Here is an 8,769-nt window from a genome sequence, read left to right as displayed (position 1 = left end):
AGATGTTTTTGCATGTTTCAGCTTTGGGAAACTTTCACAAGAAAGAAATCAGAGTGCCCACATAGAACTGATTGAGTGTGTGCAGTTTTAAGCAGTGAGAACCAAGTCCTGTTTATTTTAAGTTCCATTTCCATTTACCCATATAGGTCATAATGAAGGAAATCTTAAAATACAAACTGTCCCTGACAGCAAACCATTGAAGGTATAATACCCAAACCTGGGGAAAATAGTAAGCCTAGGTAAAAGATGAATTAGGCCAAGTATCAAATAAATTTGAACAAAACTCACTCTAACTCTAACACTAGATCTAACCCAACCTTAACCTAATTCTAACCTGTTTAGAGTACCTATGATTCATAGAACTCACAAACTTGGGGAGCCTAGAAGCAAAACTTAACAGATGAATCTTGTGCAGTATCAAAGAAATTTGATGAAAAATTGGGGGAGGTATTTCAGTTCATTCATATTTTCCGTTTTTTTTTTCTTAAAGTGCTTATGGATAAATTGCTTTTTCATGCTTTACCTTAAGGGACTTTCACAAAGAAAAAACAAAGAGTGCCCACAGAGAGCTAACTGAGTTTGTAAAGTTTCATACAGCTATCACCAACCCTGTTTGTTATCAAGCTCCATTGCATTCACACCTTTTGGCCAAAATAAAATGAAACCTAAAAATTCAAACTGTTTCTGACACTTAAACATTGAACCTTGAAGGCCCAAACATAGGGAGCCTACTAAGGCTAAGGCAAGGATGAATTCTGTACAGTATCAAATTAATCAAACCTAAAAATTTGGGTATTTTCCTTGCTCCTAATGCACTCAGAGAGGGCTACATCCATGGCAAACAACAGATTATGCTCACTGAAATTGATGGAGTGTGTGAAGTTTCAAGTAGCTAGCCCAAACCCTGTTCAATTTCCAGCTTCATTTCCATTCACCCCTATAGAGAAGAAAGAAGAGAAACATGAAAATTGAAACTGTTCCTGAAGGCAAACCCTTTATGTAGGAGGCCCAAACGTTTGGAGTATAGTCAAAATAGAAAAAAAGATGAATCTTGCACAGTATTATAGAAATTTGAAAACAAAACTAACTCTTACCTTAACACTAGGTCTTATCCTAGTCCTAACACTAACCCTAACACTAACCTTAACCTGTTTACAGTCCCTTTGATCCTAGAAGTCCCAGACTTGGGGAGCCACTTTGGATAGGCTAAGAGATGAATCTTTCACAATATCAAAGAAATCTGGCCAAATAATTGGGAGGTAGTTCAGTACATGCATATTTTCCTGTTTTCTCCTAAAGTGCTCTCACATAAAGTTGCTTTGCATGCTTCAGCTTGGGGCTTCTTTTACAAATAATAAACCAGAGAATGCCAATAGAAAACTGATTGAGTGTGTGAGGTTTGAAGTAGCTAGCACCAACACTGTTGGATTTCCAGCTCCATTTCCATTTACACACATAAGTCAAAATGGAATGAAAACTTTAAATACAAACTGTTCAGGAGAGAAAACCCTTGATCAAAGAGGCCCAAACCTAAAGAATATAGTAAAACTAGGTAACCATTGAATCCTGCCCAGTATCAATGAAATTTGAACAAAACTAAATCTAACAAAACACTAGCTATAAACCTAGCTCTAACCTAATACTAAATCTAAACTAACCTGTTTAGAAAACCACTGATCATAGTAGTCCACAAATAATGAAGCCCAGTGGGCAATCTAACAGATGAATTCTGTGCAGTATCAAAGAAATCTGACCAAATAATTGGGGGAGGTATTTCAGTACGTTCATATTTCCCTGTTTTCTCCTAATGTGCTCTTGGATAAACTATTTTGTTATGCTTCGGTTTAAGACACTTTCACAATAACCATCTAGAGAGTGCCCACAGAGAGCTGATTGAGTGTGTAAAGTTTCAAACAGCTAGTACTAACTCTATTTGATATCCAGCTCCATTTTTATTCACGTCTATAGGCCATAATAAAATGAAACCTAAAAATTCAAACTTTTCCTGACAGTGAACTTGCAAACCCTAAAAACCTAAACTTGGGGATGCTACTAAGACTAGGGAAAGGATGAATCCTGTACAATATCAAAGTAATCCATGCAAAAAAAAATTGAAGCTTACTCCTAAAGTTCTCACAGATAAAGCTGTTTCTTTCTAATTAGGCTTTTGGCTACTACCCCAAGAAACAAATGAGAGAATGTGCACTGAGAACTGATTGAGTGTGTGAAGTTTCAAGCACCTAGCACAAACCCTGTTTGAGTCCAGCTCCATTTCCATTCACCCCTATATGGCAAAATGAAGTGAAAGATTAAAATTAAAACTGCTCCTGAGAGCAAATTCTTTTACTAGGAGGCCTAAACATGGGGAGCATACTAAGAATAGGAAAAAGATAAATCCTGCCCAGCATCCCAAAATTTGAAAAAAAAAAGAACCTAACTCTAACCCTAATACTAGTACTAATGCTAACTCTAACCATAACCCTAAGCCTAACCTGTTAAGAGAACCTTTGATCATAAAAGTTTTAAACTTGGGGAGAGAGGTGTGGCAAGCTTACAGATTAATCTTCACAGTATCAAAAAAAATCTGTCCAAATAATTGGGGGAGGTATTTCAGTACATGCATATTGCCCTGTTTTCTCCTAAAGTGCTCTTGAATAAACTTGTTTTGCATGCTTAAGCTTATCACTACTTTTACACGGAAGAAACCAGAAAGCGCCCACAAAAAACTGATTGAGTATGTGAATTTTCAAGCAGCTAGAACCAACCCTCTGAATTCCATCTCCATTCTCATTTACCCATATAGGTAAAAATGACGTGAGACATTAAAAACAAACCATTCCCAACAGGGAACCATAGAACTGAAAAGGCCCCAAACTGGGGTACATAGTAGGGTTAGGCAAAAGATAAATCTTCCTAGTATCAAAGAAATGTGAACCAAAAAACTCTAACCCTAACACTAGCTCTAGAGCTGGCCCTAACTCTAACTGTAACACTAACACTTACCTTTTTAGGGAACCATTGATCCTAGAAATGCCAACCTTGGGGAGCCTAGTGTAGCAAGCTAAAAGATGAATACTGTGTAGTATCAAAGAAATCTGATCAAATTTTTGGGAGACTTATTTCAGTACATACATGTTTCTGTTTTCTCCTTTAGGGCTCTCAGATACAGGTTCTTTGGCATACTACATCTTTGGCCTAAGTTCAAAAGAAAGAATCCAGAGAGTGCCCACTGAGAACTGATTGTCTGAAGTTTCAAGCACTTCCTGCCAACCCTGTTTCAAATCCACCCCAATTTTCATTCACATCAATAAGCCATAATGAAGGGAAACCTTAAAATACAAACTGTTCCTGACAGCGAACCATTGAACTGACTAGGCCCAAACCTGTGGAGCATAGTAAGGCTAAGTAAAAGATGAATCCTGCCCAGTGTCATAGAAATTTGAAGAAAACTAGGGACGCATGGGTGCTCTCGGTGCAGATGGAAGGCTGGGCTGCACAGTTTCTCTGGGTGCAAACAGATGTCTCAGCCAAACAGGGGCTCTCTGCACAGAAGGAAGGCAGCACAGAACACAGAAGCTTTGCTTGCAGGTCACCAGACCAAGCTCTGCACACAGTACAAGGTCACTCCAGAACCATCCACCTCAACAAACACCATACATGGGTTATAGATGGAATCCATCCTGCAAAACCTTACTCGCCATCTATCAGTGGGCGTGGCTGCCAGCTTGGTTCTGCAGCTTATCAGGTACCCAATTTTCAACTCCCCTTCCTCCAGCTGTGATAATTTAATATTTTTCTCACAAGCTTTTGGTGGGTGTAGCTATCAATGCAGAACAGCAACTGTACAGACACCTGGTTTCCAATTCAGAGACTAAGAGTACAGAGGGTCCAGGTAGAAGCTCAAGCCCTCTCACCCTGGCTACCTCCACCACCCTGAGCACAGAGACTCAAGCTAGGAATCGGCAACTCCACCTACTGGAAGAAAAGAAAACAGAGTTCTGAGAGACTTTTTTTTCTTTCTTATCTTTCTTTTCTTGCTCTTCTCATCAATCCTCCTCTACCCTTCCCCCTCTTGTCATCACAACCTCAACATATGTGAAACCAAAAACTTTCCATGAAATTGGACTTTAAGAACTGAATCACTAGAATGCTATAATATAGAGGAATTGCATAGGCCCCACCTCACCACCTCTTTATTTGCTCTTATTTTCTTTCTCCCTCTCTTTCTTTCTTTCCTTCTTATTTTTTGTTCTTTTATTTTCTTCCTCTAACGCACTTTCAGCGTCCTAACTTTTACTATTAGTACATAGGGTAATTTTATGAATACAGGTAAGGAGTTTCAATTTATACCTTTTTCCATGAATTCCCCCTGTCTATTCATTAGAGTTCTCCTACAAAGTTGCTAAGTTAGATTAATCACATACACTCAATCCTTTCCACCTTAACATAGCATTATACCCCTTACCCTGTATACACCACCAGAAATGGTATTCCTTTTAAGAAACTAATGACTATATTCTAAATAATAATTGAAGCCAACATCTGTAGACCCAGAGTCTAAATATAAATGTATTTATAATGGTTAGGCTTAGGCTTCTGGTTAGGGTTAGGTTTAGAATTAGGTTTTGTTCTATGGTTAGGGCTAGGGCTAAGGATAGGGCAAGGGTTAGGACTAAAGTTTGGGTTAGGTTTAGGATTATGGTAAGGGATAGGGCTAGAACTAGTGGTAGGGCTAGTATGAGAGTTAGAGTTAGTCTTAGGGCTAGGGTTAGAGTTAGGGTTAGGGATAGGGCTAAATTAGGGCTAGTGTGAGTGTTAGGTTAGTGTTGGGTTAGGGTTAGAGTTAGGATTACATTTAGGTTAAGGTATTGGGTTATAGCTAGGTTGATGGCTAGGGCAAGGGTTAGTATTAGGGTTAGGGCTAGGGTTAGGTTTAGGGTTATATTTTAATCTAGGTTTAGGGCTAGGATGAGGGCTAATGTTTATGTCAGGTTTAGGGCTAGTCTTAGGGCTAGGGCTAACGTAAGGTCTAGGGTTACAGTTAGGGATAGATTTAGTTTTAGATTTATGGCTTGGTCCAGTGTAGGGGTTAAGTTTATACTAAGGATCTGTTTTAGAGCTAGAGTTATTATTAGGTTCAGGATCAAGGTGTGTGTTTGTTTTAGGTTAGGGTTTATGTTTAGAGCTTGAATTATCATTAAGCTTTCTGGTAAAGTTAATGAAAGTTTTAGTTTTGGGGTTTAGGTGAGGTTTAGTGTAATGGATAGGGTTACGGTTAGGTTAGGGTTAGCATAATGGGTTATCATTAGGGTAATGGATAGGGTTAGACCTAAGATTAGGGGTAGGTTTATGTATAGAATTAGGGCATTTTATGGGGGGTTAGATTTACATTTAGGGTTAAAGCTAGGTTTAACGACTGGGGATGTAGCTCAAGAAGTAGCGTGCTAAGCTGGCATGCACAGGCCGCTGCATTAGATCCTCAGCAAGACATACCAATAACATAAAAGTGTTGTGTCCACTGAAAACTAAAAAAAATATATATGTTAAAACAACTAAGTTTAGGACTTGGATTAAGGCTAGGCTTTGGGTTAGGTTAGGGCTAGGGTTAAGGCTACGGCTAATGTACAAATTAGCGTTATGATTAGAGCTAGTGATAGGGTCAGGATTAGGGCTACGTCTAGTGTTAGAGTTAAGTTTATGGTTATGATGACGTTTAGAGCTAGGTTTAATGTTAAGGTCAGAGTCAGGGTCCAGATTAGTTTTCAGGTTAGGGTTAGGACTAGAATTAGAGATAGGATTAGGGCTAGGTTTAGGTTTAGTATTTGGTTTAGGTTAACTGTTAGGGTTAGGATTATGATTCAGTTTTGTTTTAGCGCTAGAGGTAGAGTTAGGACTAGTTTTAGGATTAATTTTAGGATTAGGACTAGTGTTAGTATGAGGTTTAGACTCATTTAGGGTTAGATTTAGAGTTAGGTTTAATTCTTGGCTTTGAGCTCTGGCTAAGGATAAGGCTATGATTAGGGCGAAGTTTAGTGCTAGGTTTAGCGTGATGGCAAGGTATAGGGTTAGAACTAGGTATAAGGCTAGGTCGAGAGTTTGAGTTAGTCTTAGGGCTAGGCTTAGGGTTGAGTTAGGGATAGGGCTAAATTAGGGCTGGGATTAGGACTAAGGTTAATGTTAGGGTTAGGCCTAGGTTTAGGGCAAGGGTTAGTGTTAGGGTTATGGATAGGGTTATGTTTAGTTTAAGGGATGGGATTATAGCTACTTTTAGGACTAGGGTGAGGATTATAATTAGGGTTATGTTTAGGACTAGCTTTATGATTAAGGCAAGGTTTATGGCTAGGATGGGGTCTAAGGTTTTTGTTAGGATTAGGACTAGGATTATAGCTAGGGCTAATGTCATGTCTAGGGTTATATTTATGAAGAGTTTTACTCTTAGGTTTATAGCTAGGTCTATTGTAAGGGTCAGGTTTCTTGTTATGGTCTGCTTTAGAACTATGGGTATTATTAGGGTCAGGGTCGGGTTTAGGGCTTTTATTAGATTAAGGTTTAGGGTAAAGGCTCAAGTTATCATTCCAGTTAGGGATAGGTTAATGATAGTTTTAGGTTTAGAGTTCAGGTTAGGTGTAGGGTAATGGATAGGTTAGGGTTAGGGATAGGATTAGGGTTCGGTCTAGAGTTAGCAGAAGCTTTAGGGTTATCATTAGGGTAATTGATAAGGTTAGAGCTTGTGATAGGACTAGTGTTATGCTTAGGGGTAGGTCTAGGGTTAGGCTTAGGTTTAGGGTTAGGGCTAAGATTAAGGTTATGATTAGCATTAGGGTAAAAGCTAGGGTAGGGTTTGGGTTAGGGCTAGGTTTTGAAATAGGTTAGGACTTTGGAAAATGTAGGAACTTTGTTATGATTAAGGCAGGCTAGCTCTAAACATCACCCTAGGGGATGTTTAGAGCTAGGGTTATTGTTAGTGTCAGGGTCACTGTTCAGTTTAGGGTTATGGTTATTGGGAAACCCAGATTTAGGACTAGGGTTAAGTCTAGGGAAAGGGTTATTGTTTGGCTTTAAGCTCAGGGTTATTATTAGGGCTACGGCTAGGTTTTTCTTTAGGTATAGGGCCAGAGTTATGGATAGATTAGGATTAGGTTTAGGTCTAAGACTAGTGTTAGGGTTAGGTTTAGGTATAAGTTTACCAGTAAGTCTAGCGTTAGAGTTCGGTTTAGGGTTAGGTTTGGTTAGAAATATGATTAATGTTAGGGTCAGAATAAGGGTCTCGGTTTGTGTTAGGGTTTGGGTTATGGTTAGAGCTAGAATGAGGACTAGGGTTAGGACTACTAATAGAGTAAGGGTTTGGGTTAGGTTAAAAATTAGGATTAGGATTAGGATTAGCATTAGGTTTAGAGTTTGGTATAGGGGAAGGGATATGATTAGAGCTAGGGTTAGGGCTAGGGTTAGGGTTCAACTAGGTTTAGGGCTCAGATTAGGGCTAGTTTTTGTGTTAGGGTTATGGCTAGGGTTAGAGCAACGGCTAATGTAAGAACTAGGGTTTTAGGGTTAGTTTTAGGTTAGGGTTAGCGGTTAAACCTCTAATGTTAGGATTAGGTTTAAGTTTATGGTGAAATTTAGAGCTAGTTTTAGTGTTAGGTTAATAATAGTCAGGGTCAGGTTTAGTTTTAGGATTAGGGTTAGGACGTGAATAAAGGCTAGGGTTACTATAAGGATTCAGTTTAACGTTAGGGTGGTGTTTAGAGCTTGGGTGAGTGTTCGGAAATAAGTAAGAGTTAGGGTTAGTATTAAGGTTAAGATTAGGACTCGAATTAGGGCTAGGGTTAGGTCTAGGTATAGTGTTAAGATTTGGTTTAAGTTAAGGTTTAGGTTTTGGGCTATTGCTAGTTTTTCTTTTACTGCAAGGGTTAGTGTTAGGGCTATATTTATGATTAGATTTAAGTCAAGGGCTTTTGTTAATGTTAGGCTTAGGCTTAGTGTTAGGGTTAGATTTAGAGTTAGATCTATGTTTAGAACTAGGAATAAGGATTAGGCAATGGTTATGTCTAGGTTTAGGGCTAGGTTTAGAATTACGGTAATGGATAGGGTTATAAGTAGGGATAGGGCTAGTGTGAAAGTTAGAGTGAGTCTTAGGGCTACGGTTAGGGTTAGGGTTAGAGATAGGTTTAAATTAGGGCTAGGATTAGGGTAGGGTTAGTCTTCACCTCAGGCTTAGAGTTATGGTTAGGTTTAGAGTTAAGTTTAGGGTAAGCAATGATATTATAGCTAGGTTTAGATATAAGGTGAAGTTAGAATTAGGGTTAGGGCTATGGTTAGCATTAGGGTAATGACTAAGGCTAGATTTGGGGCTAGGATAAGGGCTATGGTTTATTTCAGGGTTAGGGCTAGCATTAGGACTAGGGTTAATATCAGACATAGGGTTATGGTTAAAGATAGTTTTTGGGTTAGGTTTATGGCTACATGTAACGTAAGGGTTAGGTTTAGGGTTAGGGTCAGGTTTAGAGCTAGGGGTATTATTAGGATCAAGTTCTGGGTTAGAAGTTTGGGATAGGTTAAGTTTTAAAGTTAGAGCTTGAATTAGCATTATTGTTAGTATTAGTGTAATGATAGGGTGAGGTTTAGGGTTTAGGTTTGGTTTAGAATAATGCATAGGTTTAGGATTAGTGATAGGGTTATGTTTAGGCCTAGAGTTATGGTTACGGCAATGGATAGGGTTAGTGTCAGGGTTCGCTTTAGGGTAAATATTAGGGTTTAAAATAGGGTTGGGTC

This window comes from Callospermophilus lateralis, chromosome 2 (genome assembly GCF_048772815.1).
Source record: "Callospermophilus lateralis isolate mCalLat2 chromosome 2, mCalLat2.hap1, whole genome shotgun sequence".
NCBI classification, from domain to species: Eukaryota; Metazoa; Chordata; class Mammalia; order Rodentia; family Sciuridae; genus Callospermophilus; species Callospermophilus lateralis.
This window is presented reverse-complemented; position numbering follows the sequence as displayed.